Source organism: Peromyscus leucopus, chromosome 5, assembly GCF_004664715.2.
Source record: "Peromyscus leucopus breed LL Stock chromosome 5, UCI_PerLeu_2.1, whole genome shotgun sequence".
Classification (NCBI taxonomy): domain Eukaryota; kingdom Metazoa; phylum Chordata; class Mammalia; order Rodentia; family Cricetidae; genus Peromyscus; species Peromyscus leucopus.
The window spans coordinates 120,998,269-121,011,609 of NC_051067.1; the positions used below are offsets into that span (position 1 = coordinate 120,998,269).

Here is a 13,341-nt window from a genome sequence, read left to right on the forward strand (position 1 = left end):
GTGTGTGTGTGTGTGTAGGCACTGGTTTTGGAAGAGTGTGGTCTTCCCTACACACTATGTTCATGCTTGCTCCTAGAGCTGGTGAAGGAAAGGAACAAAATATATTTTAAAAAATATATATTAATCTCTTCTGACTTATGTTATCAGAAACCCACAGGAACTGCTAGATGCTTGTGGGATATGAGGGGGTATATTGAGGAAGTCACTCTCTTTTTCTGTCATCTCCAATACCTGATTTGAATCCTAATGCATTAGCTCTGGGAGGTCACATCCCAGCAAAAAAAGGCCCCCAGCATTTCAGTAGCTTAACAGAAGTTTATATCCTGCCCATGCAAGAGTTCTGGGCAGCAGATCAAGCCCAGATGTTTGCTTCTAAAAGTCATTCAGAAAACCAGGCTGCTGGGTGGCTCCAACACTTGGCTTTCAAGATGACCCAGGACAGCTTCCTTCTGGTTAGTCAGGATGCAGAAATGCAATAGAGGTGCATGTACCACAGATTTATGTGGTCTCTGTCTGCATATGGCCTGCATATTCTCCATCCCTGGTTACAAGGCCACCCCTGCCTGTGATGACTATTGGGAAATGTAGTCCAGTTGTGTGCCCAGGAAGGAAGGGGCAGCGATCTAGGCAGCAGCTGTTGGTCTTCCTTACACTCTACTTTCATGTTGTATCACTATTCTAAGTCCCTTGTTTACAGAGGGTCTGCTGTGTACATTTTGTTGTCCTGGGATTGTGGATGCAGCTGTTAATAGCACGTCCATTGCTCTTCTTTCTATAGTTAAGAGTCCGGGCAAAGGAAAAAGCAATGTTGTTAATGGCTAACTGTAAAAGTAATTACAATCTGGTGCTTGTCCTGGTGGCGACGACAGGACATCCTTGGAGCTCCTAACTGTACCTAGGGCAAGGGGAAGCAGGAAAGGCTTCTGGGCAGAAGTCATGTTCAAGTCAGAGGCATATGGGGAGAGCAGCAAGTCCCCGGGGAGGAAAAGAAGTTTGGACATTAGATCTCCAAGTGCTGGTGCTGGGCATCCATGGCGAAGCCACAGAGTCCTGTAAAGAGGCAGGAGAGGTGCCCTGGCGGAGACTGGGTCAAGGTAGCCACTAACAGGAAAGGGAGCCACTGACCACTTAGGAGCTTAAGGAAGAACATCACAAGGTCAGCTATGTTTCATAAAGCTACCGTAAGGAGGCTGCCTCAGACATGCAGGAAAGAGAAACGGACTGCTGAGTAGGGGGCTTGCAAGGGACGCTGGGAAAGAAGGGAGAAGGAAGAACTGTGACTCTCTTATTGAGATGGGGTCAAAAGGGCATCCAGGTCTTACATCTACAGGGGAGGGGAGAGAGAGAGGAGGGAGGGAGGGAGGGAGGGAGGGAGGGGGAGAGGGAGGGAGGGAGGGAGGGGGGATTAGGAAGGGAGGGGAGGAGGGAGGAAGAGCAAGAGAGCACACTTGGATCTTTCTGGCTGTTCCTTTTCCTCTGTGGGTCTGATGCCTTCTTGACCTCAGGCCTATTTAATAAAATCTGGCTCTTATGATAGATCTTCCAGGGAACGCGGATCCCCTTCAGCTCACACTTCCATGGACTCTGATTAGCATGCATGACAGAGCTGTACACCTGATGTCCACAGCAGGCAGTTCTAAGAGCAGTGGGGAGAGGTACAAGATAAATCACTCATAGTAAATGACTAATTAATCACTCCCTTCATTTCAATGACACATACCATCTTGCTTAAGATTTGTCTGTTTATAATCTTGCTATTTTAGAAATTTGAAAGTCAGTAAAACCTGCCATGGATTCCTAGTTGAGGAGAATGTCTTCCCTCCCTTTAAGAAAACTAAGAATTCAAAGGCTCTTATTGTAGTAGCTGGAGAGAAATGAAGGAAGGGGGGGTTGTTGTTGTTGTATTTGTTTGAGACCAAGTCTCTCTGTGTAGTCCAGGCCAGCCTCAAATCAAGGTCCCATCTACTTCAGCCCCTGGCTGCTAAGATTAACCAACTACCTGTTGGTTTGTTGGTATATTTTTAATCTCAAAAAGCATCATAGGCATTTTATGATATGTAGGACCAAATTGACATACCTCATTGAAAATATATAAAATTATTTTTGAGAATGCCTTTGCCTGGGCTTGCCTGCAACACATCTGTGCATCTCAAAATCAGGAAGCAGTCATTCTTAAGAGGAGGTGGGCAAGAGCCATAAATACTCAGCTGCCAAATCCCTGACTTGTGAGTCAGTCAGCAGGCAGGGCCCATGTGAGGATTCACAGTGCCCCCATGGTGATGCTTATTTAGAACAGATAGGGCCATAAAATAAAATAAATCACTTACTTTAAAAAACACATAAATGCCCTTTTGTCTCACATGACAAAATGGGCCCCCATCATCTGGTTGCCAAGGCTGTGCTCTGGGCTGATCTCTGGCTGGGCAAGGTGAATGAATGCCTGTATATGGAATTGCCCTGGGAATGGGCTCTGTGCTTTTTAAAATGACTGGTTTTACTTCTTCATTTTGTCTGTGTATACAGGTGGACATGTCCAATCTATTGGTACATATTACAGTGTCAAAACCAAATAAAATGAAACTCAAAACAGATGAAACAGCACAGTGTATGTTTTGGAGTCTGAACAAATGTCCCATTGACTGCATTACATTATTTGAAAGAAGTTACCATTGTAGAGGACAATAGCAACAACAATAATAGTAATAACAACAACAACAATAGAAGAGTTCTAAGCACTTGTGTTACAAATGATTCTCCTTTGTTGGTCTTTAATCCTATACATCTATGAAAAACAGTGTATATATGATTTATTTGTCACTTATTATATGGTAGGCATAAACATCCATCAGCTCAATCCCTGCACTTAACCTAAGAAATAGGATTGTTATTGTCTTAAATGTGTAAAGGAGAGCAAGGCTGCCCAGAGACCCTCCAGAGCTTCCTCAGCCGGCAGTGGAAGTCAGGGCCTGGTCCCATGTCAGAACACAGGAAGTCACACGTTGATTAAAGGCATCTACTGTTTAGATTGAGATTTATTTTCTTCCAGAAATCTGATAATCTGTGAACCTGCCTGTGGATTCCTAATTGAGGACATTTCTCCTTCCTCTAAGAAAGTTAGGGATGAAAGTGTGAGCCAGTGAAGACAGAGCAAGGAATGGAGGGAGGAGTATGTAGTTTTTAATCTGAGAGACAATCATGGATATTTCAGAGTTACCTGAACATTGAAATCGCTAATTCCAGGGACTCACATGCCACCCTATGCCAGTCCAGTGAGTAGGAGAAAGGGGTCACCTGAGGAGTGTCATTAGTTCATGTGACTTGTAAGATTTAAAGTCCTCTTTGAGATGCTTCCTGTTTGAATGATAACTCAGGATGCTCCCAGAGAAAATGACCAAATAACCAGCCTATGAACATGGAGAAGCCTGTGCCCAAGAAACCAGTAGGAAGGAGTAAAAGAAAATGTCCAAGAGAATTCAGCCCCTAAACAGGTCAGGTCAGGTGCATCGTGTCCTCCACACATGTCCTCTGGGATTCATCCCCAACCCTGTGGTCATGGCTCATCCCACAGCCCACAAGCTCATTACTATCAAATATCTGCCTGTACCACAAAAGCCCAAGGACCACAGGAGCCTTCTATATACTGCCTAGATGTGGCTCAGTAGCCCCTCTTCCCCATCAGGAACCAGGATCTCTGTACATAGCAGCATCTTCCAGCCTCACTCTCAGAAGAACTTGCCTACATACGTTCACCACCTCCCATCTTAAGGCCCAGCTTAGGGAATCGGACTGAATGAGCTCTTTGTGTTATTGAGCAATAGCACACTTACATTTCTGACATCTCTAATCTTGGAACTCAAGGAATAGCAGGGAGAATTTGCATGAAATTACCCCTCATTCTATCTATAGGTCTAGCTGCCAGTGTTCGCAAATTTGGCACAAGCCTGCACATCTCACAGCTAATGTCTTCCTCTCCTGCCAGGCTTTTCCGAATGGGGTGCATTAAAGTGCCTTGTGACAAAAAGCCGGACGGATCCTGGGATGTGAAGCCCAGGTGATGTTATTTGCATCCAATTAAAGAAGCAGGAATCGGTGGCATAATTCACATGTGAGACTCTAAATGCCTTTTGGCTCATTAAGCCTTTGGATCGACTTTTGTAGGCGGATGCTGGAGAGAACACAGACAAGGTTTGGGCACAGGTAGAGGCGAGCTTCCAGGTCAAGTCCCCACCAGGCTGCCGCTCAATTGTTCATTTCCTTTTTGGGCTCTCCTCTGGGTTCCAAAGGAATTTTCTTTCACAGTTTTGCTCGTTTCTGGCTATCCTGAAGGAGCCGAGTTAGACTCAAAGCTGATATAACCACTCCTGCCCAGCCCTGTGCTTGGCTTCCTCCCATTTCTCTCAGAAGTTCACCTCCCACCAGACCCTCAAGGTACCCTGAGGGCTTCCGAGGCAGCTGGTGGTCATTCCATTTCTGTGTGGTTAGACTGCTCAGAGAAATTAGAGATGTCACAAACTCTAAGCGTTCCTCTGGTTAATTACACAAAAAGCTAATTCTGTCTGAGTCCCTGAGCTGGGAGTTGATGACAGCGATTGCAAGCCTCTCCAGGGAGGGCATTGGCATGATCAGGAGGAAGCTCAGTAAGGCTGTTGCATGCTGCCACACAGCTTGCCCACAATTTCTGGGTCACCTCAAGGAGGTCTGAGAGCAACTGGCTTAGATTTGGTGTGTCAGTGAAAGGACACTTCATCTCTCAGGGGTCAGTTTTCTTCCAACTTTGAATGAGGGAGAAGAGAGAGAAAGATTTTCAAAGAACATTCTGGGGTATTTACTGATGAGGGATGGCTAGGTGGTCAGGTGAGCAGGACACACCTATTTCTATTAGTACCAGAGTCCACTTGGTTTGGGTTTGTTTGGTTTGGGTTGGGTTGTTTTTTTTTTTTTTTTTTTTGTCATGACAGAAACATCAAATACTTTCTTTAATTTTTTAATTTAATATTTAAGTTTTAATTTTTAAGGGTAAATATTTGCTATTTTAAGATTAGGGCTTGCCGGGCGGTGGTGGCACACGCCTTTATTCCCAGAACTCAGGAGGCAGAGGCAGGCGGATCTCTGTGAGTTCAAGGCCAGCCTGGGCTACCAAGTGAGTTCCAGGAAAGGTGCAAAGCTACACAGAGAAACCCTGTCTCGAAAAACCAAAAAAAAAAAAAAAAAAAAAAAAAAAAAGATTAGGGCTTTACTGGTGTTTTGAAAAGTGCTGAGCTCAGGGGTCTGGGTGGCTTCTTCCCATCCTATGAATTTCTTGATTGACTTCAGATTTTAGCATCCTGTGTCCCAACTGAAGGCTGTGAAGAGGCCTCATGCAAAGTTCTGCTCCTTCTCTGTGGGCAACTGCCTTGGGCCTGCTCCTGGCGAGGGAGGCAGTCAAGGGGCTTCCCCGACACTTTGTGCCACCCTGTGTGTGGAAAACACTCCTTACTAGGTAAGGAAAGACTGCTTCCTGCCTAGGCAGTTCTGGAGCTGGTGGGACATCTGCTCAGTAGAGTCAAACTACATTGCACACACACACACACACACACACTTATAATAAGTCTGCTCTTCCAGAATTCTTTAGATCAATATTTTTCAAATAGGGCTTTTGGACATATTAACAGTCATACAAAAACTCTTTGGCTCAATAAACATGAAGAGAGAAGAGTGTCTGTTTACCACGGGGGGGGGGGGGGGGGGGGGGGCTGTCAGGATTCCTGTGTTTTGAGGCTGTGCCCCCTATAAACCCTTTGTTTGGGGGTGGGATCAGTGTTGAGCTTCTAGCCAATAAAACATGACCCTCTCCTCACAAGAGCTGTCCTGACTGGAACCTTCCCTAGTGTCTTGGCCTCATATTATTGTGGCTTCTGATAAGGGCTGATTGCAACCTCTCTCTGTGCCGGTGTCTCGGGGCTCCTGCTCCCTGGCTGCTCTGTCTGCTTCCTAGCATGGATGTTGTCCTTGTTCAAAGGGTCAGTCACCATTTGTTCACTCAACACCTATCCTCATGTGCTTGGGACTAGACCACGGATAAAGATACCAGCTTAACAGATGGTGTTTTGATGGCTGTGTGGGGTGGGGGTTGGGCTGGGGTAGATCTCTCTTTGAATCTGATACAGAAAGAAAAACATGCATTGGTGTATTATCCAGAGGTACCTTCAGCTTATGTGCAATTCTGGGGGCTTCTAGATTTCCTGAAAGCTGTTTACCTGTTTCCTAGGAGTCTTTAATCCAGCCTAAGTTCCTGCTCTGGCTATAAGGCCCATTCCTACCCTCACGCACATCTAACTTTTTGACATTATGACATGACATTGTCATTTACAGAGTGCACACTCAAGGAGGACCATCCAATTTTCTTTAATCTCATAAATCTTGTAATATTTTAAGTACATTTATAATTCCTTCTTTGGCCTATTTTCAGAGCCACCCTGGGGCTCTTGTAGTTCATGGGACTCATGCTGTATCCACCTGTTTCTATGTAGATATCATGTTGTGTGTCTCAGCATATCTTCAACACAAAGTCAAAACCTAGTAGAGGTAGGACCTCAATCCAGGTACACTGAACTGAACTAAATTTGTGTTCTTGGGCTGGGGATGTAGCTCAGTGGTGGACCACTTACCTATTATAGGCAAGGTCCTGGGCTCCATCCCCAGCTCTGCAAAAAAATTAAAATAGTATAAGTAATAAATAAATATATGGCCTTGTCCTCAGGAGCATTTTATCTGTTTCTGTGTTCCTCATGTCTCATTCTGAGAAAGAGCCTGAATATACATAGGCCATATGACATAACTCCTGATTTGTCTACAAGAAGTTCACAGGCACGTTCATTGGGCTCTGCAGGGCTTCCATGTGCTTGGGAGGACCCCAGCATTCAACTCCTAAGCTAGGAAATATCTTTCTCTATGATCCAGATGGGGCAGGATGGCACTCTGACTTTGGATTTGAGTGTGCCCCTGATGGAGTTATTCACAGATGGCTATGTTAAACGCAACCCTCACAGCATTAAGGCATTTTAGAAGCAGCTGAGCACATGGCCCATGAAATGGGAGGCTTCAGAAGCTTCTGGAAGCATCACCACTGCATCACCCAGCAAAGCCATTGTATGGCTTATCATAATGAGTACCCCCAGGAGCAACATGGGGAATTTCCATCAACCTGGGAGGAGGCAGGGTGTGCAGACACTGTGCACTATGAGGGGGAGCAAAGAGGCAATAAAAAGAAAGAGGGGAAAAAATGGGCCACGAGCCAAGAAGATACTTTGTGTAGAAAAGGGGGGGGGGGAGATCTGTTCCACCCCTCCTGTCCAAATGAAAAAGAATTTAATTGAATGTTCTTTATAGAGGTGAAAAAATATCCCATGGAGTTCCCAGCGTTTCATTATCCAATTGAGTTTGGTACCTCAAGTTGCAAAGGCCATTCTCCCGAACGAATATGCTTATTTCTGTGTCAGCCTGCCCGTGCTCAGTGAACCCCTGCTAGGCCACATCATTTAAAAGTCAAACCCCTGAAAGCATTTTTATACCCAGTATAGTAACAGAGCAAAGCCTGGCACCACTCATTTCCTTCTGTACGGCCTCTTCCCTCCTGCCTGTTGTGTGAATTACTGAGCCTCTGAGGATGCTTGGAACCAACAGGGCTGCACCCCAAACCCTTTCTCGATGTCCTGAAAGGCCTGTGAGGGAGACTAGAAGACTCAGTGGCATCTTGGGGCAGCCATTTAGGCTGGAAGATGCTCCCCCTCCCAATTTCCCCTTGAAGTCAAAAATGTAAAGGACAGCCTGAGGCAGCCGTGAGGCCTTAAGTCAGGGCATTTGCAGTAGTGGGTGGCTCAGGCCTCTGCAGGATTGCAGTGCAGTCATCACCTCCTAGAAGCCCCTGAGAAGGACAGCCAGACAGGAAAGGAGATAAACAATGGTAACACAAACCCTTCCTGGCTGTCACCAGCTTTGTGAAGAAACTAACAAACAAACAAGCAACCGCACCATGTCCTAGAAAAAAATCAATTTGAAAACATTCGAATGTCTAGGTGGTTCTTTTTTTCCTTTCCCCTGGAGAAAATCAGGAGTGAGTGGGAATCTTTTCATAATGCTTCCCTCCAGAGGTAGGCTCCCCAGGGGCCTGATGAACCTTCCAGGAGTGGTTGTGAAGTCTGACCCAGGCCACACATCCTGCATATTTGGTTCATTCAGAAAATACTCGAGAGCCTGAATGCAGTTGCATTGTCTCTGAGGCTTAATTTCTCTTTGACTGAGCGGAATAGCGGCGTTGTCTCATCTCTGCAAACACCCTCTAAACACAAAACCCTTTCAGCCTTCCTGTGTCAGAACTCCGAAGCAGTTAGGATACTTTATCTAAGTTGTAGCATAATTTAAACCAAGTTTTCCAACTTTAGTTTCTTCCAAGTTGATCTTTCTGCCTGCATCTTCTCTCCTGGAACATGTAAACTCACGCCTTTTATCTTCACTGACACAAAGTCAATCTGTTTCCAAGATCTGGGATTTGAAAAACAGCCACAGAATGCTCTGTGGTTTCTCCTCTACTCTAGAGCTTCCTGCTCCCCCATTCTACAGAGAAGCAAGGGGTGGTCTCAGTGAAGAAACACAGCCTCCATCCTTCCCTGGTGGCCTGTTGGGGTCTGGTTTTTGCAATGCCCATTTGTCTGGCTCACACATTTTGTAGCCAGAAAGAACAGCAACAGACTGGGGCCTGTAGTTAACAAATCCAGGGCTAGGTGTGGACAATTGCTTTTTAATATTTTAACTTATTATTATTATTTACTTTTTGTGTGCATATAGTGTGTGTGTGTGTGTGTGTGTGTGTGTGTGTGTGTGTGTGTGTGTGTGTACACTTTCCACTATGTGCATGTATTTCTCAAAGGACAGTTTTCAGGAGTTGGTTCTTCCTTCTATCACATGGGTCCTGAGGATGGAACCCAGCTTCTCCGAGCTTGATGGCAAATGACTTTACCTGCTGAGCCATTTTTTTTGGCCTGACAGTTTCCGAAGATGCTTTTGGGATCTGGGATGCAGAATGTTGAAAAAGATGCATAAAGCTTTGCCCTCTTGGCATGTAGAGTCTCATGGTGGCTTCGTCTGTCTGGTGTGTTGTGTATTCTGGTCCTGGTTTTCTCAGCCTCCCTGAGAAGGAAGCAAACATGCCTTCTTCTCACAGAAGACCACATTCCAGGAAGGGGAGTGGCAGGCTCAGCACAATTCAGCTAATGTAAGAAAGTCAGATGCACTCCATTGGAGATAACCAGAGTTCAGCCCCACTGTAGTTCTACTGCCCCCTGTGGCCCTGTGGAGGGAGTATGTTCCGTCAACTCCATTTCCCGTTCAGCTTGCTCTTTGTTTTTGGTTTTGAGACAGGGTCTTGCTATGTAGCCTAGGCTGACCCCAAACCTGTAATAATCATTTTGCCTCAGCACTGCCCCTCTCCCCACAAAACCAGGTGCTGAGATTCTAAGTCTATTCCACCACACCCAGCATTCTTCTGATCTCTTAATTTTAGAATCACTTGAGCAACCCCCGGGTGAGTACCCCTGGATAATCCACACATTCGTTCATAGAGAAACAGTTACCTATTTGTGTTCCAGGCTGCACACTCTGGGAGCTAGGCTCTCCCTGCAGGGGGATGGTAAGTCCCCTTCCTGGTGGAGTTCTCATTCCAAGGTCCATTTCCCTGGGTTAACCCTTCTCAGGGATTCTCTTTCCATCCTTTGATCTTTAGGCCTACCCAGGACAACTTGGGCTGAGAGGCATTCTGAACTTGAGCTCTGATAGAGCAACTGTGTCTATTAGGTGGACTCTGCCTTTGTGGCCTTGAGGGTTCCTAGAGCTTTCCCGCTGTAACAAGTGTTAAGTCACTTGTGCAGTTATTATGAGGCTGTGGGTGATCCCAGAAGCAGGCTGAAATCAGGGAAAAAGCTAGGGTATATGGCATCCACTCTGTGTGGGTAACAAAAGCATGTCAGGTTTCTGTCATGGCTGTGTCTGAGTGTGCTGCAGACCATCTACCTTGCCAGGCCAAATGTGGACTTTTGCCTTTTCGCCAAGCTAGGTGGTCATTGGGGACAGGATGTCATCACCCTTTCCTTACACAGAATGAGGGTGTGATAGATCTGATCCATCTGTGACTCCATACACGAGTCATGGTTCATTGTTTTGAATTGTGGTTTGAAAGCTGAGCAAAGTACAGATAAACACCTCCTTTTCTAGTGGAGTGATGTGTGGTAGTTTTTACCATGAAGTGACGAAGAATGGTGATGCCAGCTGCTGTTGACTAAGACATGCCATCCACTGTTCACGACCACAGCGACTGAAGAGAACTCAGGGTTTACACCATGCACAAAGCTCAACAGGGCAATGGTAGTTAAAGAACAAGGCAGAGCAAGGACAGCAGTGGCCCCAGGATGAGCATGGCCCTTGTGTGCCATCAGCACACATGCCCAGGATGAACAGGCTCTGCTGCCACCTGACCTGAAAGCAGTTCAAGGGCAGATATTCATAGTCGAACACTTAACGAAAGATTCTGGACAATTCTTATCGCATCACTCGGGCAATGAACTGAATGGATTTGAACGGGTCTATCAGTGTGTCTGGATGACCTTAGGAAATAAGACTTGCTAAGCACCTCACATCAACACTGGTATGTTGCTCCCCTGCCCAACAAAAGAGGCGCTTACTACCTCCATGTTAACATAAAATATTTAGACATAGGCATATAGGATGATTAGTTCAGCATTAAAGGCATACCTGCCAATTCTGTGAAAATCCACAGGTAAATTTGAAAGGATGCAGTGTGTGTGTGTGTGTGTGTGTGTGTGTGTGTGTGTGTGTGTGTGCATTTGTGAATGTATATTTATGCGTTTGTGTGTACATGTGTGTTTGTGTATATTTATGCATCCATGTATATGCTTCTGTGTGTATGAGTCTGTGCATACCTGTACATGTGCAAATATGTTTATATGTATACTTATATATCTTTGTGTTTATGAGCATATATTGAATGTGCCTATGTGTTTGTGTGCATGTGTATTGCATATGTGTATGTGCATGTGTATATGTAAGAATATATTTATGGTGTAATATGTGCATGTCATGTCTAGGTCCATATGAATGTGAACCCATGCACACACACATACTTCTTAACTCCATAATGGGATTTCTTTACAGCTGAAACAACCACAGCCTCCTCAGTAGGCGGTGGCTCTGTCCTCACTGCAGGCTGGTCTTAGGTCTGTTTTGTCCCTATGAATGTTCAGACTGAGATAACACTCAGCTGTGACACAGTAAGGAGAGGCCTCCTCTCCCCAGTAGCTGGGAGCCGAGACAACAGTCTCTGGTGCTTACACTGCAGGTCAAGTCTACTGCGGGTCTGGGTCTTAAGTAGAGCCATGAAAGTGGCTCTTAGGGAATGTACCTTCTTCCGCTTACCACCACTCACTAATGCCAGCCATCTCCCTGGCGGTGGTCGCACCCTCCCCAATTTCAGCTCTGGAAAGCAAGCGCATCAAGCAGTTAAGCTTGTTCACAGGATCAGCGCAGTCCATAAGCTAATATTAGAGCTCAGGATTGTCTGATTTCAGACCCCTTTCCACACTGCTTAAAATATTCATGCGCCGATGCAAGCTTTCCTCTCTTCCGGGGGACTCTTTTTGAAATGTTGAAGCTCAGCTTTCTGCAGGAGGTTTTCTGAAAGGAGTTGAAGATTCCAGTTATCGCTCCCCACCTGCCACTCCATAGGGAGTGGGGACTGGAGGCTGCAGGGGTGTCATTGATGTGAGCTGTAAGTGCAGTGCCTAACGGGCTGGGGAATGTCTGGGTCCCTCAGGACCATTTGTAGAAGTTGCTGTTCCACCGTAGGATGGGGATTAGTTGCACAAATGTCCGTGGGTGCTGGGGAGTTGCCATACTTAAGTGCCCAGGCTAGCCTGTGGCTGGAGGGCCAGCACTGGCTTTGGGAAGCTGGCCCGGCTATACCGGGAAACGTGCTTCAGCCAGACAGGGGTCTGTACTTGATTAGGATGACTCCAAGTTCCCAGAGAGGACCCTGGCAAAGTTCCAGTAGGGTCACCACAGCCCACCCCAACTGGGCCACGGCAAGGGAGCTAAATGAAGAAACTGTTTATAAAATAGACATAGAAGCACACTCCTGCAGAGGACAAACACCCCCACACACACACATCCTCTCACCCACGCCCACCTCTCTGCAATTCCCTACAGTGTCCCAGGTTGGGAATCAGGGAGAATTCCTGGTGGGGGGTGGGGGCCGGGGCGACTGGGGTGTAAGAAGTCCCAGGGTTGGCCAGAGTCTAAGAGCTCCTTACACAACAGAGCAAACAGTGCCAATGCATGTTAAAGAGGCTGCCATACTTCAGTCTTTATTTTAGTTGTGGGCGTCCACTAGAAGAGAGACATGGACCACTGAGCAAGGCCCTGGGCCAACTCGCCCAGAGTTCTGTAGCTGGCTAGCATGGCTCTGGAGGGGCAGTTTGAAGTCTGATATTTGCAAAAGTGATAAACACAATGAACAAAGCCCCTGGCTTCCTGGGACCTGCACCAGCTCTTTTTACCAGGATTACCTGTAAAGGCTCTCTTCCCATTGGCCCAAGGGTGACTGAATTTGACTTCTGTACCTTGCACCTTACAGACAGCTGCAGACGTGGCTCTCCTGTGCTGGGCTGCTGTAGCTGCAGAATATGAGAAGGATGCGTTCATCCCTCAGTTGATTCTAAGGGTGTTTGTTTGATTTTGGTGTATTCTTTCCACCTGTGTATTTGAAGGCATGCGACAAGCAGGTGTTAAGGACACACTTCCCTTCCATCCCTCTATTATTCTTTCTCTTCCTTGTCATCCGCCCCGTCATTAGATGCAGTAGCCTACCCAGCATTTATGGGGCATTTGTATGTGCTAGGTACTGGGCTACGTGTACTTGCTGGGTCCTAGGCTAAGTATATATATCAGGTACTGGGCTAAGTATACATGCTAAGTACTACTATATATATTCAAACACTACTAAGCATTTATGAAGATTACCTTTACAGTAGCCATAACTATAGTAGTCATGAATGAGTACAGTTTTAATTTTCATTTTCCGATGAAAAAACTGAGGTCTAGACAGGTGAAGTGCTTCACTCAAAGATGTGGAGTTATTTAAGACTTTATGGGATTCCAAGCCAGGCTGTCTACTATCACAGTCCTCACTGAACCACTAAATTTTGTCCCTTCTAGAATTATTCAAACCCAGGGCATCCACTCAGAACAGCAAATGACATGGAAATGTATGACAAAGTCAATACTATATCCCTTCTC

General features: G+C 46.0%; 1 protein-coding gene across 2 annotated transcripts in view; it reads left to right on the forward strand.

Moving 5' to 3' along the window:
* Positions 1–13,341, forward strand: part of Cdh13 (cadherin 13) — a 1,005,873-nt gene that overhangs the window by 146,184 nt on the left and 846,348 nt on the right. The window lies entirely within an intron of this gene.